The sequence below is a fragment of the Hemiscyllium ocellatum genome, chromosome 7 (genome assembly GCF_020745735.1).
Source record: "Hemiscyllium ocellatum isolate sHemOce1 chromosome 7, sHemOce1.pat.X.cur, whole genome shotgun sequence".
In the NCBI taxonomy this organism is placed as follows: Eukaryota; Metazoa; Chordata; class Chondrichthyes; order Orectolobiformes; family Hemiscylliidae; genus Hemiscyllium; species Hemiscyllium ocellatum.
Window position 1 is genome coordinate 22,694,493 of NC_083407.1, and position 19,979 is coordinate 22,714,471.

The window sequence follows — 19,979 nt, forward strand, 5'->3', positions numbered from 1 at the left end:
AGAATGCAACTGGTCCAGAACAAAGACAGTCAGTCCTTTTGATAGACATCTGTATATATTGTGGTTTAGTTTGAAAACTTCCTCTACTTTGTGTGGTGAATAGTAACTCAGCAACTAGCATTTACTATTAATAGAGAAAGCTACACAGATAAAGATAACTCCACCCGGTGGGCCAGTTGTTTCCTATGTGTGAAGGGCCAGTGCCACGTGCAGTTATACTGTTTACAACTGACTGCATCTTACTAGGTTCTTCAGCATGTCCCTAAATCATCCAGGTCTGAACTCAGTAATGGCTCAGAATTTGAGAGCGATTTGGATTGTTTCATTTGAAGTAAGGATAACACTAATGTGCTTCCAACAGCCCCGTATGGTACGTGTGCAGTAAAAGTTAACACAGAGAGCTGGGTACGACAGCAAACTCCAAAGAGTTTAATGGATAGAACCAACAGTTGTGACAGTCTCCCCCCACAGCTCAGCCCGAGCGCACTGAGGAAGCCTGACTTATTTTACACATATTTCTAGTTTGGCGGCATGCTCCGAGAAGGCACTGTACACAGATGTACTCTTTGTCTTTTATTTTTTGTTTAAAAGTTGTGTGCTGTACAGAATGTATGCAGCTCAGACTGAAATCATACCGTATCGCAGCCAGGAGCCACAGGCTTCCAGTTTTTGGTTAAGTTGTAGATTCCAGACAATCCATATTTTGTCAAATGTGCCGGACACGTGGATGGCCTGTGCCCAGCCCTCACTGGGAAACTGTTTCTTACCGTATATGGTTTGATTCCTAATATACCACTGTATTCCATTGCTTCCACCCGACTCCTGCCGGGAGTAAGGAAAGCTTTAGTGGGAGAGAAGGGATTGTAGGAAGGTGCTGTATGTTTTCCTTCCGTTATGCTGTGATTTATTACCCCATTCAAGTAAAGTACCGTGGAAGCTAGAAAACTGGAATAAAACCCTGAAAATTCTGGAAATACTCAGCACGTCAGGCAGTATCTGCAGAGAGAAAAAACATAGTTGATGTTTCTGTGACCTCACATCAGGACTTCTGATCAGAGCCCTGTAAAGTTTACTGTTTCTGTTTCTCTATTTTGTTCTCCAGATGCCGCCAAAATTGCTCAGAATTGACCAGCATACTCAGTTTTCCTTTTGATTTTATGAAGGACCTTTCCAAAGTATGGAGTAAATGTAGAGAATACTGGAGGAACTCAGAAAGTCTAACAGCATCTGCAGAGAAAGATTTTGAGTTTGGCAAAGAAGAATTTTTGGACTCAAAACATTAACTTTGTTTCTCGCTCCACAGATGCTGCCAGACCTGCTGAGTTTATCCAGCACTTTCTGTTTTCATTTCAGATTTCTACCATCCATATTGTTATGCGTTGGTTGGTGCACTCAGATAGTTAAGAGTGTGGTACTAATAACGCCAAGGTCATGGGTTCAATCATCCTACTGACTAATCCTGCAGGCTTTCAGCCACAAATCTAACCTGAGTGCTCACGACAATAAAATCTGAATCTAAAATCTGAAGTCGATGTGCTGCCTATTGAGTCACTAAGCCACGCGGATTGGGACAGTGCTCACTGGTCCCTTATGAGTTAACTGAAAACTTTGGCAGTCAGGATACTGCAACTACTCTTAACATCCTCAGGCTAGGGAGGGGGAGAAAAAGTCAATGTTTCTAATCCTGATTTCTAACATTACAACAATGGCTACACTTCAAAAAGCATTTAATTGGCTGTAAAACACTTTGGGAGGTCCTCAGGTTAAAGATGCTGTCTAAACATAAGTTAGTTTGTATGAACCATGTTTGAAGACTTCAGCAGGGCATAAATGGACAGACACCAGATTATGATACCCCACTAGACTCCACATTGTTAAAAATCACACAACACCAGGTTATAGTCCAACAGGTTTAATTGGAAGCACTAGCTTTCAGAGCGTCGCTCCTTCATCAGGTGATTGTGGAGGGCTCGATCGTAACACGGTGCTATAAATTCTGTGTTACGATCGAACCCTCCACAATCACCTGATGAAGGAGCGTCGCTCCGAAAGCTAGTGTGCTTCCAATTAAACCTGTTGGACTATAACCTGGTGTTGTGTGATTTTTAACTTTGTACACCCCAGTCCAACATCAGCATCTCCAAATCAAGATTCCACATTGGCGCAGCCAGAAGTTCTGTGTGCATTCTATAATTAGGATTGTACGCAAAGAGCAGGTATTTGGGTGAGTGAAAGGATTGCGGAGGATTCTGTGAGAACTACAGGTTTCTGCCTTACCCCTCCCTTTCCCCCTGGTCACCTGATGTGACCACCTGACCAAGGTTTCACCTTTTGCCAATGAGAAAGCCGAATTGTTCATTTTTCAATTGGCTAACTCTTGGTATGTCCCCTCTGCCCCCATCTCCAATAACAACAGGGATTAGGATATTTAGGATTGTTCATATCCAGAAAATGCCACAGCCACATTTTAAGCCTCTGTGATTCTCCCCTGGTGTTTGCTGACAGGAATGCCCTGCAGATTAATCTTAATTTGTGAAGAATCCAGAGCAATCCCTTTCAGGACCTGAAATAACTGCACAGGGGCCAATATCCCATCACCAGGTCACCCATTATTTATGTGTGCACAATCCATGGGCTGTGACCAACCAGCTCGGAGTCAGTCCCTGAAGACAGGAAACTGTCTGAATCCCCTGTTTATATTGGTCCAGGCTAACAAGCCCAATCTTGTTGTCTATAAGATTCAGTACAGGATTGTACTTCAAACATATAACACATTTACAACAAGAAGACAGAGAATTGCATTGGGGCTGAAGGGAAGAAGAGAAAGCAGCCATTTTTAGCTTAAGGGTTGCCAGATAGTGATTTCCTGGTTCAGTTTGACCAAATGGCTCAAATTTGAGTTGGCACATACTTCCTGTCTGCCAAGTTACTATCCAGAAGGTCGAAGTTCAACTCTTTTTGTTTATTCATTCACGGGATGAGCATGTTACTGTAAGGGCTGAAAAATGTTTGCTGGAAAAGCGCAGCAGGTCAGGCAGCATCCAAGGAGCAGGAGAATCGATGTTTCGGGCATAAGCCCTTCTTCAGGAATGAGGAGGGTGTGCCAAGCAGGCTAAGATAAAAGGTAGGGAGGAGGGACTTGGGGGAGGGGCGTTGGGAATGCGACAGGTGGAAGGGGGTTAAGGTGAGGGTGATAGGCCAGAGAGGGGGTGGAGGCGGAGAGATTGGGAAGAAGATTGCAGGTCAAGAAGGCGGTTCTGAGTCCAAGAGTTGAGACTGAGATAAAGTGGGGGAAGGGGAAATGAGGAAGCTGGAGAAATCTGCATTCATCCCTTGTGGTTGGAGGGTTCCGAGGCGGAAGATGAGGCGCTCTTCCTCCAGGCGTCGTGTTGCCATGGTGGGATTTGAACCCAGGTCCCCAGAACATTACCTAGATCTCTAGATTAGCAGTTCAGTGATAATTCCACTAGATCATTACCTTCCCTATATTGAAGAAGCCATTAACATAATTTCAAATAACCGTCTTAGAAAGATGTAATGGCTGAATTTAGGAAATGAGAAGATCAGTATTACACTACTGCCATGGGAAATGGTTTCTGAAGTTTGTGTTAAGATGTGTTGTTGGGGCATCATTTTAGTGTGCATTTAGCTGTATTATGTCTGGTCTGGGAGTGTTTCATGGAGATGTAAGTTGTGTGTAATAAGAATTGTCCCACTCCCCAAATTAATGCCTCTCAATTCCACAGTCATCAAGGAACAGAATTTCTGTTTCTGTTTAGTTGGAGATTTCAAATCTAAAGATCCACTCAGATTATCTGCATTTTACATAGCCATCGCCTGCCACATTATAGGCCATAGGTCAAAGTTCAAACAGTGAAGGGAGTTAATGGCACTGTACATCTGGTCTATAGCTCTTCTCTTCCCAGCTCATGTTAACAACACCTAGGGGATTAGATTCTTCAGGATGTTCCACTCTCAACAAAACTCTGACTTTGGAGAAGAGTTGAAAACACACCTTCACTGTTCTCCTCTGGCCTGTTTCTGAAGGAGGGGCATTGTTCTTACATTGGGCAACTTCCAGGCAAGATGAGATTTTGGAACAGCCTGTCCCCTGAGCAGAGGGCCTGTTGGTCACCAGCAACAGCTGTTCTCACTGAATATTCACAATGTTTTTTTTAAAGGAATTTTTATATTGACTGTTTGCAAAAGTAGATCAGATCTTCATCTTCCCTGTAAGCCACGCTCTGTTCTATTACCCCGATGGACATTGTATGATATGATCTGGTTCTACTGCATGCAAAATGCAATTTTTCATTCTACCTAGGTACATGTGACAATAATGACGCATCAAATCAAATCTAAATCAAATCATTATAACTGATACAAGTGAGAGCATAATTTCTGTGCAGCACCATTTAGGACATGTTTAAACACTGGGGTTATCTATTTCATGTGAGAGATTAGTGTAAAGGATGTGATGAATTCTCCCCCACGGAATCTCTGTAGACTCAAATTCTTCCACTATCCAGAGACCATAGGCTTCATGTAGATTCTTCAGGAATCAGCCTTTTTCCCTTATTTTACCACGTTCCCCCCTAGGATTTGAGAACATTATGTGTAAAATAGTGACACAGCAAACAGAGCAATCATGGTGTGGAAGGAGAGGTTGTCCAGGTGACAAACGCTGAAGTTTCTCATAGTTGCTGTGAATTTTAATTGTACATTATCAACGAGAAAGGAGGATGTTGTTTTCCTTTGCCTTAAAATGCACGGTTAATTTCATGACTTGGCCTCATTCAGTTTGGGAGCCCAGCTCGCAACAACAGCATCTCATTAAATTCATGACAGTTGATGTAATTGACAATGAAGAATGAATAATTATGCTGTTTCCTTTGCAGAATTATTGCAAAAGCTGGTGAATAGAATTCACGCCAGTGACAAATCAAACACCACAGAGGAGACTCAATAATGGCAGGCAATGAGCTGTGAGACCTATTCAGTGAATCCCACTCCCTGTTCTTTCCCCTTAGCCATGCAAAATGTACCCATTGTCTTTTGATTCTCCTTCCATCCCACTTTTAGCCACTGCATTCCCGATTCTTCTAACATAGGCTGCAAAACGTTCTCTACATCACCTATCTTAGCCAAGTAGCAAAGTAAATCAATGTCCTTTGTTAACCGAACCTCCTTCTAGTTCATGTTTAGTTACCTGATCAAAAAGCATCTAAGACTTTTGTTAGATGAACACTTTATAGGTGCTGACTCCTGCAGGACTTAATTTTTTAAGGATTATGAAAGGCTTCCAGATTTTGTGGAAATACCCGCAGCGATTTCTTTAAAAGAGGTTGTTGAAAGGTCATGCTAGATACTGGCAATTTTGTTTTAATAAGGCTCCCTCAAATCACATAACTGGTGATAACTGCTCACTCTGCTGTCAAACGCTGCTGGGCAGTAAAAAGGGTTGCGATTGGTTGGAGAGAGTGCTTTGGTATCTGGAATTAGTTGAGGAAAGGAAAGGTGAGCAGAGGGGCTGCCCATCTGATCTCTTCTATTTTCATTTGAACCCTCTTGTTAAGTTCAGAAGAAGAACAGCATATCCAGTCTGTCCACTTTGCTGATGCCTCATTTCTGGTAAATCTCATCTACACCCTTTCACGGAAGGTTACATCTCAGGCCTTGACATCCTTCTATTCCAGCTAGCGTAGTAGTTGACAGTGGATGACCTGTGAACTGAAGCAATTGCTGGATTTTCACAAACGGGTCTGAGGCATGCAAATCAGGATTGTTCTAGGTTTAATCTTCAAAGCGTACAGAGTTTGCTAATCTGGAAAGGGGTGCTACAACAGAACGGTATTCAGGACCTGGGAAGGTGACTCCTGCCGAGCCTAGCCCAGGATAACAAAGTGATGTGTTGTTAGCGTATTGTAGGCACTTTGACTGAAAGAAATCAACAGAACTATGAACTGACTGACGGCATCTTTGCCAGTGGTTCCTCCTGCATTGAATTTCATTTTGGCTCAGCACGGGACAGAGGACTTATTTGTGGTTTCCTTCCTCAGTGCACGCATTCCATTGTCTAAACTCATGTCTGAAGTATACCCACTTGAGTGAGGTACCAGAAGTTATCTGGCATCCATGTCACCATATGCCAGTAAATGTTAACATTGTCAGGAGACCGAGAAAGCACATTGGAGGGGTGGAAAAAATAATTGCTACTCCTCAGAACATCAGGCAGAGATGTACTCCCCCACACAAAGCCTCTCCTTGTTATGCATTTTTTTAAACTTAAGTGGTTCCAAATTTGCAATACATTAGTGAACTGGCTTTCAATCCCACACACGCAGATATCATTAAAAGAACAACTTCCAGCATTCAGTGTTGGCACATGCAGGTACAGATATCTGATCGGCCTGATTTAAACTTTACGCAGAGTGAGCATTTTTTACTGAGTTATGTCAAGATCACGATACATTTAGAAGGACTTTGCATTTAAACCAGAACTGCAGGAGATTATGAGAATTCTCTCTCACCATCTCTTTTAGAACCACTACATCCACTGTGGTAAGGATCAGAAGTCAGTCAGGCTGCAAAAAGAAATGGAAGAAGAATGTGATTTTAAAATTAAGGCCCTTACCCAAAATTTCACGGAAGGTTACACACCGTAGCAATGAATTACTTTGGATATTGGTTACAAACATGTCAAGTTAAAGAAAGAATTGCATTTTTATAGGAGGACACCAAAAAGAGTTCTCTATTCTTCAATATAGAGACAAGAATGTTTTATGGATTTTTTGGAGTGGCTCATTGGTTAGCACTGTTGTCATACAGTGCCAGGGACCCGATTCCACCCTCGGACAACTGTCTGTGTGGAGTTTGCACATTCTTCCCTTGTCTGTATAGGTTTCCTCCCATAGTCCAAAGTGTGCAGGTCAGCTGGATTGGCCATGGGAAATTGCCCATAGTGTCCAGGGATGTGCAGACGAGATGGGTTAGCCATGGGAAATGCATGGTTACAGGGATAGGCTAAGAGGGTTGGTTCTGGGTGGGATGCTCTTCAGAGGGTCAGTATTTGAATTTGATGGGCTGAACAGACTGCTTTCCCACTGTCAGGGTTCTGTGTCCAACTGGGAAAGTAGATTGACCGTCAGTTTAATGCCTCATCTAAAGGACGGCCTTTCAGACAATGCAGTGCCCACTAAATGCTGCATTTGGATGTCAGTATGAATTAGGTGCTTAAATCTCTGGAGTGGGGTTGAAGCCATGACTGTCTGACTAGAGGTGAGAGTGCTACCGACTATTTCCTGACAGACACTAAGATCAAATGTAGAAAGAAAATCCTGCCTTCTGAAGGCACATTTATTTCTGCACATGTGTTTTGCTAGGCATGATGTTGAGGCTTTAGAGATCAGGTAACATTGCATTCATGACCTTAAAATACCAGGTCGAATAGTTTCGATTCCCTTGGGTTGTTAATTTGGAGAACTGGAGTCAAAGAATCCCTCACAATGTCCTAAACTGAAAGCGAGTTCTCTTTGACTAATTGTACGTGCAAGGGCTATGGGAAAAGTGAAAATCCCAGGCCTACAGCTGGGTCTGAGTAAGAGTACAGAATCTGCAAGAACCAAAGTAAGCTTTGTACTACTTAGAAGTGAGCTGTAACCAGTTATTTTAACACCATCCAAAACTTTGGCCTACGCAAGTAAATCCAAAATTTGCCCTTTCTCTAGCTTAAGGCACTTCCAGTGAAGATAGGCAGTCACAGCATTGCTCTGGTTAAAACTACCTGCAGAATTTTTCTATTTACAGCTTCTAAACCAGTCACCTGTTTGATAAGATGCAACTTATGACCATGAGAGTTTTCTGCGACACATCCAAAGAGTTTTAATTATTTACTTCTTGGGAAGCTTTCCCAAAAAGTGTAATATCCTGGCACACATTTATCCCTTAGCCAACATCTCTTAAACAGATTATATGCTTATTACCATGTTTCTGTTTATTGGATCTTGCTATGTTAAAATTTCTACCATATCTTGGTTCAGTACAGCAGTGATTTCATTTCAAAGTTGCATTGGCTACAAGTACTTTAGCACCTCATGAGATTTGGAACACATTGTACATATGCAAAAACAACTGGATTATTTAAATTCCATCTGGTCCACCGTCCTTAAGGGGAGCAAATCTTCCATTCTTACTTGTCTGCCGATATCTGACATGAGGCTGATTGGTTGACTCTTAACCTACCCCTGAAATGATCAAGTAAACGGTTCAGATATATCAAACTGCAAAGAGAAAATTCAGGTCCACAGGACTGTTGTCTGAGGAGCCACCTAGCCTGCAAAGGGTGCGTTTGGCTATAGTGTCATGACCTGCTCCAAACAGTTGAACTAAATATTATCACACATCACTTGTGGAAAATTTATGTGCAGAGAAATCGTCGACTGTAACTCCATCACGCAGTGATCTTTACGTGCCATCCTCTAGGATAGGAAATTGTGGATCCTATCGGATGGTTCCCTGAGCAGTCTTTCAAAGGCACTTGGCCAAATGCCTCCCAAAATAGAACTTTGAAACAAGATTAGATTAGATTACTTACAGTGTGGAAACAGGCCCTTCTGCCCAACAAGTCCGTACCGACCCTCTGAAGAGCAACCCACCCATACCCCTACATTTACCCCTTCACCTAACACTACGGGCAATTTAGCATGGCCAATTCACTTAACCTGCACATTTTTGGACTGTAGGAGGAAACCGGAGCACCCGGAAGAAACCCACACAGACACAGGGAGAATTGCAGACACGGGCAAACTCCACACAGACAGTTGCCTGAGGCGGGAATTGAACCCAGGTCACTGGCGCTGTGAGGCAGCAGTGTTAACCACTGTGCCACCATGCTGCCCACAAGCACCATGCTGTGGTTGATGCTGAGAAGGAACCTACCCCTACCAAAGCCTTCTTATCACACAACCATCAAAGTGCCTGTGATAGACAAAAGACGTAACACACTTCCTTCTGGAAGGTTACTTTACGGAGAAGTTCATCCTGGACAGCTCATCCTGGACAGCTCCATGACATGGGGGAGTTTTGCTGTTTGCAAGGACTCCCCCCTGAGACAGTCATCAGCTGTTGCTGGGGACCATCTGCTTGGTGAGAGAAATGCTTCCGTCTGCATGACATGTTTTGTGCTTCGAGTGCAAGAACCCGGCCTTGATGGAGCATTGCAGACTGGCATATTGAGGAAGGTTCTCTAGTTTGGGACAGCCATGAGAAAGATACAATGGGGAAAGGCAAAAGTTATACAGCCTTTCAGCCATAATGCACTGAGGGGATGGTAACCGTGTCAGATCTCTCAGTCCACATGCTTGATATTGCTTACACAGTGGATTGAGGCACCTCAGATTACAACATGCTCGATGGAGAAGAGTTGAATATTACTGCACTTTCTGTGGTTTCCAATTCTAAATATTTCAGAATGCCCTTTTAGATATTTTATGAATAAAGTATCTTTATAAAGTAATGACATCAAATGATCTGCAGCAGTTCTTAAAGGCTGTTTACCAGCACCTCCTCAAGGACAATTGCAGATGGCTAGCAAATGCTGGCCCAGCCTGTGACACCCACATCCCATGCTGCATCTGAACCAAGTGTAGAGAGCAGGATCTCAGAAATAGGGTTTAGAATTCAGTTCTGTTGCCAGTTGTCTGTAACATGATACTGAGTTTTGTTGAAGAAATAAAGCTGTGCAGTTAGATTGGGAGCAGGGAGTCTCTGTGGTGAAGAGAGAAGCTGCAAACAATAGCAAGGACACATCAAAGCAGCTAAAGATTCAGAAGGAAAAATAGTCGGCAGAGGAAGGAGGTAAAAACAATGACTGCAGATGCTGGAAACCAGATTCTGGATCAGTGGTGCTGGAAGAGCTCAGCAGTTCAGGCAGCATCCAACGAGCAATGAAATCAGAGGGAGCCAACAGCATGAGCTGGGCAATATCTTAAACCTTTGCCGTGTTTTCGTAGAGTGAATAGTTAAGTAAAACCAAGGCTACAATAGAGCTCAGGCCCTTGATCTGCAATCCTGGACTATGTGGGAAATCCCAGAGACTGCTGGTGTCTGGATGACGATGTGCACAGGAGGCACCTCTGGCTAGAGCAACCCCAACTTTGAGTTTTGGCGTTTGCGTAGTATTTGAGGGCGCTACAGTGCACTCACAAGGCTGAGAGTCTTGTGGATAGCACATTTCTGGACCTGGTCACGTCACAACTTATGGAATTGCAGGCAGACAAGGAATAAGTGAGCACCAGACGGAAGATGTCCTGGCAGGTAGTGAGGGTATCAGCAGATGTGAATCTCATGTGCAAAACATTTTTCAGACTTGAAAGACAGTGAGCGTGATGTTTCCTTTGTGGATACCAACAAGGCCAGGACCAGGGCACTGTGGGTGGTCCAGTTGCACAGGGAGGGAGAGGGAGGTGTGGGATAGCAATAGTAGTGAGGATTTGTTAATGAGGGCCGAGACAGATAATCTGAGGTCATAGATAGGCATGTGGGAGTTTGATATCCTAGCTACGACCAAAACATGGCCGAAAGATGGGCAAGATTGGCAGCTCAACCTTACCGAGATTCAGACAGAATAGAGGCAAAGATGGGGGTGTGGGGAGAGTTGCAGTATTTGTCACGAATGACTTATAGCAGTGAGGAGGAATGATATCCTGGAAGGGTCATCAAATGAGATCCTCTGGTAGATGAGAAAAAAACTCACAAAAAGAACACATACAGGCCCCAAATGATAAGAGAGAGAGATAGAGGATCAAATTTCAGAAAAATGGACAAATATAAAAGCATTAATAGTAAGGAATTTTATCTACCCCAGTATTACCTAGGATAATTTTAGGGGAACAAAATATTTAAATGGCATCCAGGAGAACTGTTTTAGCCAGCACAAGGAAAACCCAACAAGGGAATCGATAGTTTTGGACATAATGTTCAGAAATGAGCACTGGCAGGTGGAAGGCATATCATTTGGGATAATTTTGGAAATAGTAATCACAACTCAGTTTGATTTAGTATAGATATAGAAAGGATATGGATGGGCTGTGAATAAAGATTCTGAACTGGGGAATGGATAATTTTACTGAAATAGGGTATGATTTGGCCTGGGGGCAGCTACTTATCGATATGTCAGAGAAGTGGGAGACATTCAGGGAGGAATTAGTAGGAATACAGGGGAAAATGTTCTCATAAAGACAGAGGGTAGGACCAAGACCAGAGAAACCTGGATGTCAAAGGACATCAAGATTAGGATTACTAAAGAAAGAGAAGCTTATGGCAAGATACCAAGGGTTTAATACTCCCTAGAGGTGTATTAAAACGTACAGAGAGAAACCTAAAAAAGAAATTAGGAAAATTAAGAAAGTACATGAAAAAGCATTGGCAAGTTAAATTGGGGCGGCACGGTGGCACAGTGGTTAGCACTGCTGCCTCACAGCACCAGAGACCCAGGTTCAATTCCCACCTCAGGCGACTGACTGTGTGGAGTTTGCACATTCTCCCCGTGTCTGCGTGGGTTTCCTCTGGGTGCTCCGGTTTCCTCCCACAGTCCAAAGATGTGCGGGTCAGGTGAATTGGCCATGCTAAATTGCCCGTAGTGTTAGGTAGGGGTATGGGTGGGTTTCGGGTTGGTGTAGACTTGTTGGGCCGAAGGACCTGTTTCCACACTGTAAGTAATCTAATCTAAATAAAGGAAAACTCAAAAATGTTTTTTTTAATATTTAAAGAACAAACGAATAAATCAGGAAAAAACAGGGCTCCATTAGGGATGATGGATGTAATCTGTATGTGGACTCTGAAGGCATGGACACAGTTCTCAATGAATTGTCTGCATTGGAAAGAGTATTGCATTGTCTTCACTTTGCAAAAGGATGATGCGGGTGTAGAGATCGGGATGAAGGACTGGGAGATATCAGAAGAAATCAACAGCGAGTGGGAAGAAATCCTAACAGATTGAGCAGTTTTAAAAGTGGATAAATGTGCAGACCTGGATGCAATGAAGGTTGTCAATCAAGACAAAGGAGGCAATATGAGAGCCCTGCCAGTAATTTTTAAATCCTGTGTAGCCACAGGTGAGGTGCCAGAGGACTGTAAGACTGCTAACATTCTCCTATTATTAAAAAAAAGGGAGGCAAGCCTGGATCAGGACAGATTATTCAGTCTAACTTAGGTGGTGGGGCAGTTATTAGAAAGAATTCTGAGGAACAGTGTAGATCTACTCATGAAGAGACCATCAGAGATAGTCAGCCTAGTTTTGTTAAAGGAAAGGTCATCTTTGACAAATTCGATTTAGTTTCTTGAGGTGGCAACAAGGAGTGTTGTTGAGGGTAATGCATTTGAAGTGAGCTACATGGATTTTAACCAAAGCAAAGTGGCACATTGGACTCATTGGCTGAGAGCCAGGAAGCAGAGGGTGATGGGAGAGGAATGTTTTTGCGACTGGAAGTCAGTTTTGAATGGGGTTCCTCAAGGCTCGGTGCTGAACCAAGTGCTATTGGTGCTGTTGGACTTGACTATAGGGGGGTTGATCAAGAAGTTCGTGGATGACATAAAAATTCATGCAATGATAAATAGTAAGCAGGATAATCATAAATTGCAGAAAGATATCAATAGACTGCTCAAGTCAGCAGTGCAAATTGAAATCCATCCTGAAAAGTGTGAGTTAATACACTTCCTTTGGTGAACTGCCAAAGCAGGGGACTGTACTCTGAATGGTGAGATCCTGGAAAGTACTGAAGATCAGAGAGATGTTGCTGTGCACATCCAGACATCCCTGAAAATAGCAGCACCAGCAGGCAAAGTAGTTAAAAAGGCAAATGGATATTTGCCTTTATTAGTTGAACCACAGAAATGTAGAATCGAAGAGATTATGCTGAAACTCTATAAAATGCTGATTCGACCACAACTGGCGTACGCGTGCAGTTCTGGTCACCACATAGTAGGAAGGATGTGATTGTAGTGAAGGTGCTACAGAGGAAATTCACCAGGATGCTGATTGGTCTGGAAGGTCTGAGCTACGAAGAAAGATTCAAGCTGTTTTCCTTGGAGCAGCGAAGGTTGAGAGGGGACCTGATAGAGATTTGTAAGATCATGAGGGGTATAGAGGAGGTAGGAAGATAGCCAGTTTTTCCATGAATACAAGGGTGAATAATTAGGGGGCATAGCTTGCAGATAAGAGGTAGAGACTAAGAAGAGAGTCAAAGAGAGAACTTTCCAGACCAAAGGTGGTGGGAGTCAGTAAAGTCACTGCCTGAAAGGTGGTGAGTCAGAAACGCAAGTAGCATTTAAGTTGAATTTAGATATTCATTTGCACTCCTGTATCCTCCAGGGTTATGAATAAAGAGTTGGAAAGTAGACTTAGTATAGTCAGAGCTGAAAATGTGTTGCTGGTCAAAGCACAGCAGGCCAGGCAGCATCTCAGGAATAGGGAATTCGACGTTTCGAGCATAAGCCCTTCATCAGGAATGATGAAGGGCTTATGCTCGAAACGTCGAATTCCCTATTCCTGAGATGCTGCCTGGCCTGCTGTGCTTTGACCAGCAACACATTTTCAGCTGTGATCTCCAGCATCTGCAGACCTCATTTTTTACTTAGTATAGTCAGAGTCAAGCTTAGAGTGGTGCTAGAAAAACACTGCAGGTCAGACAGCATCCGAGGAGCAGGAAAAATCGATGTTTCGGGCAAAAGCCTTTCATTAGCCCTTCAAATTCCTGATGAAGGGTTTTTGCCCGAAATGTCAATTTTTCCTGCTCCTCGGATGCTGTCTGACCTGCTGTGTTTTTTTCAGCACCACTCAAAGCTTGACTCTGATCTCCATCATCTGCAGTACTCACTTCCGACTTAGTGTAGTCAGATCGTTACTCAACATGGACACAGTGGACTGAATGGTCTCCCTTTGAGTTGTAAATGTCTCTGAGTCTGTAATATTGTCATCTTTTCTGATGAAGGAACAGTGGTCCGAGAGTTAGTGCTTTCAAATAAACCTGTTGGACATTAACCTGATGTTGTGTGATTTTTAACTTTGTCCACCTCAGTTCTTCCACATTGTGGTCACCTTTCCTTTCGGCATTTGCTAATATTGTAACTCAGAGTTTAGATTAGAGTGGCGCTGGAAGAGCACAGCAGCTCAGGCAGCATCCGAGGAGCAGTAAAATCGACGTTTCGGGCAAAAGCCCTTCATCAGGAGTACAGGCAGAGTGCCTAAAGAGTGGAAAGATAAATGAGAGGAGGGTGGGGGTGGGGAGAAAGTAGCATAGAGTACAATAGGTGAATGGGGGAGGGGATGAAGGTGATAGGTCAGGGAGGAGGGTGGAGTAGATAGGTGGAAAGGAAGATAGACAGGTAAGACAAGTCATGGGGACAGTGCTGAGCTGGAAGTTTGGGACTGGGATGAGCTGGGGGAAGGGGCAATGAGGAAACTGGTGAAGTCCACATTGATGCCCTGGGGTTGAAGTGTTCCGAGGCAGAAGATGAGGCGTTCTTCCTCCAGGCGTCGGGTGGTGAGGGAGCGAGGGTAAAGGAGGCCCAGGACCTCCATGTCCTCGGCTGAGTGGGAGGGGGAGTTGAAATGTTGGGCCACAGGGCGGTGTGGTTGATTAGTGCGGGTGTCCCAGAGATGTTCCCTAAAATGCTCTGCTAGGAGGCGTCCAGTCTCCCCAATGTAGAGGAGGCCACATCGGGAGCAACGGATACAATAAATTATATTGGTGAATGTGCAGGTAGAACTTTGATGGATGTGGAAGGCTCCTTTGGGGCCTTGGATGGAGGCGAGGGAGGAGGTGTGGGCGCAGGTTTTGCAATTCCTGCGGTGGCAGGGGAAGGTGCCAGGATAGGAGGGTGGGTTGTTGTGGGACGTGAACTTGACCAGGTAGTCACGAAGGGAATGGTCTTTGCGGAAGGCGGAAAGAGGTGGGAGGGAAATATATCCCTGTTGGTGGGGTCTTTTTGGAGGTGGCGGAAATGTCAGCAGATGATTTAGTTTATGCGAAGGTTGGTAGGGTGGAAGGTGAGCACCAGGGGCATTCTGTCCTTGTTACAGTTGGAGGGTTGGGGTCTGAGGGCAGAGGTGCGGGATGTGGACGAGATATGTTGGAGGGCATCTTTAACCACATGGGAAGCGAAATTGCGGTCTCTAAAGAAGGAGGCCATCTGGTGTGTTCTGTGGTGGAACTGGTTCTCCTGGGAGCAGATACGGCAGAGGCAGAGGAATTAGGAATAGGGCATGGCATTTTTGCAGGAGGTAGGGTGGGAAGAGGTGTAATCCAGGTTGTCGGTGGGTTTGTAAAAAATGTTGGTGTCAAGTCAGTCATCATTAATGGAGATGGAGAGGTCCAGGAAGGGGAGGAAGGTGTCAGAGATGGTCCAAGTAAATTTAAGGTCAGGGTGGAATATATTGTTGAAGTTGATGAATTGCTCAACCTCCTCGCGGGAGCACATGGTGGCGCCAATGTAGTCATCAATGTTGCAGAGGAAGAGGTGGGGAGTGGTGCCGGTGTAATTACGGAAGATGGACTGTTCTATGTAGCCAACAAAGAGACAAGCATAGCTGGGGCCCATATGGGTGCCTATGGCTACCTGTTTGGTCTGGAGGAAGTAGGAGGATTCAAAGGTGAAATTGTTAAGGGTGAGGACAAGCTTTTCCAGCACCACTCTAATCTAAACTCTGGTTTCCAGCATCTGCAGTCATTGTTTTTACCTAATATTGTAACTCATCCTAGCGAGACAAAATTTTGAAAGGTTGAAGGTTTAAATATTCAATTACGACTACTGCATTGGGCTGAGTTAAGATTGCAGCACATAGATTTTCCCTGGAAAATGTTTACTGCTTTGAGTCTTTGTTAATTACTAATTATTCCTCTCTGTTGAGGGATCTTATACCAGTTATATTTCTCCATCACCCTTTTTGTGGATAAGTGCATGGGTTTTACTTCACTATATGTCTCCCCTGTAGAAGGTACAAACACACTGTACATGCAGTGTCTACACCTAGATCCACAGCCTGGTTACACCAGTGTGCGCTGGTGGAGACTTGAAATGCAATATGTGGTTTCATCTCTACCAGAGTCTCAGATGTAGCACTCTGGTTTTATTGCTCCTTATTCTACCTTTGAAACTGGACCATAAAATAATGCACTGTGTGACTATAGAGCTTTTGTTAAGCTGAGAGTTCCATTACTGTAACATCATGCTAAGTAATCCTTTAGTTATCATGTTCCCACGGTCCCCTGTGTTTCTTCTTCACATTTTTCATTGAAAATGCAAAATAATCTTGGCAATGAGCTGCAGATTCTCGATTGTGCACTTGTAGAACCTATTTTTGTCTGCCAATAGAAATTCATAGAAAAGAGAATATAGGGAGTTATGTTGGAAGCTAGAAGGCAGGACAAGCAGAGTAGTAATCTTGGGATTGCTACTGGTGCTGCAGGCTAGTGAGGCTCGGAATAGGGAGTGAGTGCAAATGAACACGTGGCTGGTGGAGGAGGGAGGGCTTCAGATATGTGGGTCATTGGGATACTTTCTAGGGAAGGTGGGACCAATACAAGAAGGACAGGTTGCACCTGAACTGGAAGGACACCAATATCCTGGGCGGACATTTGCTAGAGATCTTCGGGAGGGTTAAAACTGATTTGGCAGCAGGGTGGGAACCGGAGCTACGGATCAGATAATGGAGTAGGTAGTGAACAGCTAGATACAGTATGCAAAGAGTCTTTGAGGAAGGATAGACAGTTGATAGGACAAAGGTGCAGTCACTGTAATGGGTTGAAGTGTATATTTTTAATGCAAGAAGTGTCTGAAGCAAGGGTGATGAACTTAGAGCATGGATCAGTACTTGGAACTATGAATTGTGGCCATTATGGAGACTTGGATATTACAGGGACTGGAATGGTTGTTGGATGTTCCAGAGTTTAGATGTTTCAAAAGGAATGGGGTGGGGGGTGGAGGTAAAAGAGGTGGGGAGTGGCATTGCTAATCAGGGATAGTATATCAGCTGCAGAAAGGGACATCGTCGAGGAGGGTTTATCTACAGAGCCAGTATGGGTGGCAGTCAGAAACAGGAAAGGAGCAGTCACTTTATTGGGAGTTTTCTACAGACACCCCAAAAGCAACAGAGAGATGGAGGAGCAGATTGGGAGGCAGACTTTGGAAAGGTGCAAAAATAACAGTGTTGTTGTCATGGGCAACTTTAACTTCCCTAATATGGTTTGGAACTGCTTTGGTTCAAATTGTTTGGCTGAAACAATTATTGTCAGGTGTGTCCAGTAAGGGTTTCTGACTCAATATGTAGATAGGCCGACTAGAGGGGCGGCCATATTGGATTTGATGCTTGGCAACAAACCATGACAGATATCCAATTTCTCAGTGGGAGGACATTTTGGTGACAGTGATCAGAACTCCCTGACCTTTACTATACTCATGGAGATGGATAGGTGCAGATGGTGTGTGAAAGTGTTTAATTGGGGGAGTGGGAATTACAATGTTATTAGGCAGGAACTGAGGCACCGAAATTGGGAACAGGGAAATGCATGACAGAAGTGTGGAGATTGTTCAGGGAACACTTGCTGATAGTGCTGGACAGGTTTGACCCACTGAGGCAAGGAAGCGATTGTAGAGTGGCAAGAACCATGAGTGGCAAGGGAGGTGGAACATCTAGTCAAGTGGAAGAAGGAAACTTCATCAAGGTTGAGGAGGCAAGGATCAACCAGGGCTTTAGAGAGTTACAAAGTAGCCAGGAAGGAACTGAAGAATGGACTTAGGAGAGCTAGAAGGAGGCATGAAAAAGCTTTAGCGGGTAAGATTAAGGAAAACTCTCAGGCATTCTAAACTTATGTAAGTAACAAGAGGATGGTCAGAGTGAGGATTGGGCCGATCAGCGATAGTGGAGGGAACTTGTACTGGAATCAGAGGAGGTTGGGGAGGTCCTTAATGAATACTTTGCTTCAGTTTTCACTACTGAGAGGGACCTTTACGTTTGTGAGGACAGCATGATACAGACTGATATGCTCAAACATATTGCTGTTAAGAAGGAGGATGTGCTGAAAATTTTGAAAAGCATAAGGATAGATAAATCCCCTGGGCCAGATGGGATGTACCCAAGGTTACTACAGGAAGTGAGGGAAGAGATTGCTGTGCCTTTGCCGATGAGCTTTACATCCTCACTCTCCATTGTAGTAGTGCCAGATGATTGGATGGCAGCAAATGTTATTCCCTTAGTACTAGGAAGGGAATAGGGATAATATCCTGTGAACCACAGACCAATCAGTGTTACGTCTGCGGTGGGCAAATTATTGGAGAAGATTTTGAGACGGAATTTATGATTACTTGGAAAACTATAGCTTGATCAGAGATAGTCAGCATGACCTTGTGAGGGGTAAGTCATGCCTCACAAACCTTACTGAATTCTTAGAGGATGTGACAAAGCACATTGATGAAGGAAGAGCAGTGGATGGGGTGTACATGGATTACAGCAAGTAATTTGATAAGGTTCTCCATGGTAAGCTCATTCAGAAAGTAAGGAGGCATGGATACAGAAAAATCTGGCTGCCTGGATACAGAGTTGGCTGGCCCATAGAAGACAGCGGGTGATGGTAGATTGAAAGTATTCAGCTAGAGCTCGGTGACGAGTGGTGTTCCACATGGATCAGTTCTGGGACCTCTGCTCTTTGTGATTTTTATAAATGACTCGGATGAGGAAGTGGAAGAGTGCATTAGTTAGGCTTGTCAATGACACGAAGATTGGTGGAATGGTAGATAGTGTGGAGGATTGTTTTAGGTTGCAACAAGTCATTGACAGGATACAGAACTGGACTGAGAAGTGGTAGATGGAGTTGAACCTGTAAAAGTATGAAGTGATTTGTTTTGGAAGGTCAAATTTAAATGTGGATACAGAGTTAAATGCAGGATTATTGGCACTGTGGAGGAACAGAGGGATCTTAGGGTGCATGTCCATCGATCCCTCAAAGTTGCCACCCAAGTTGATAGGGTTGTTAACAAGGCATGTGGTATATTGGCTTTCTTAAGAAAGGGGATTAGATTTAAGAGTCACGAGGTTATGCTGCACCTCTCTTAAAGCCCTGGAATATTAAGTTCAGTTCTGGTTGCCTCATTATAGGAAGGATGTGGAAGTCTTAGAGAGGGTGCTGAGGAGATTTGCCATGATGCTGCCTGGACTGGAAGACATGGCTTATGAAATAAGGTTGAGGGAGCTAGGGCTTTTCTCATTGGAGCGAAGAAAGATGAGAGGTGACTTGATACAAGTGTACAAAGTGATGAGAGGCATAGGTAGAATGGATAGCCAGAGACTTTTTTTCCCATGGCAGAAATGGCAATCACAAGGAGGCATAATTTTAAGGTGATTGGAGGAAGGTTTAAGGGAGATGTCAGAGGTCGGTTCTTTACACAAAGAGTGCCGGGTGCATGGAATGCACTGCCAGCAGCGGTACTAGAGTCAGTTACATTAGAGACATTTATGCGGCTCTTGGATAGGCACATGGGAGGTAGTACAAATGAAGGGTTTATAGATCAGGTTGATCTTAGAGTCGGCCTAACAGCGAGGGCTGAAGGGCCTATACTGCGCTGTACTGTTCAATGTTCAAACACCGCCTCATTGACATCTTCAGGTTCATGGTCATCTCGATGTTAGAGGTCTTCCCTTCCCTCTGAGTATAAAGGAAAATCTAGCTTTTGTTGCATTATCCAGAAGAGTGTTGCTTGCAGGTCCAAAGAAATTGTGTGTGTCAACACACATCTGTATTTGATTTCATCAGTGCCAGTAAAAAGCACAACATGACCACCCACTATGCCAGGCTTACCATCATCAGGAAAAACATGTATCATGGAGTTTGAGTTTCATTTATTGTTGTCACATGTACCGAGGTACAGTGAAAAGTGTTATTTTGCATACTATACAGGCAGATCGTACCATAAAAAGTACATCAGGG

General features: G+C 43.9%; 1 protein-coding gene across 8 annotated transcripts in view; it reads left to right on the forward strand.

Annotated features, from left to right (window-relative positions):
• Positions 1-19,979, forward strand: part of gli2a (GLI family zinc finger 2a) — a 412,735-nt gene that overhangs the window by 307,694 nt on the left and 85,062 nt on the right. The gene's annotated exons all lie outside the window — the stretch shown is intronic.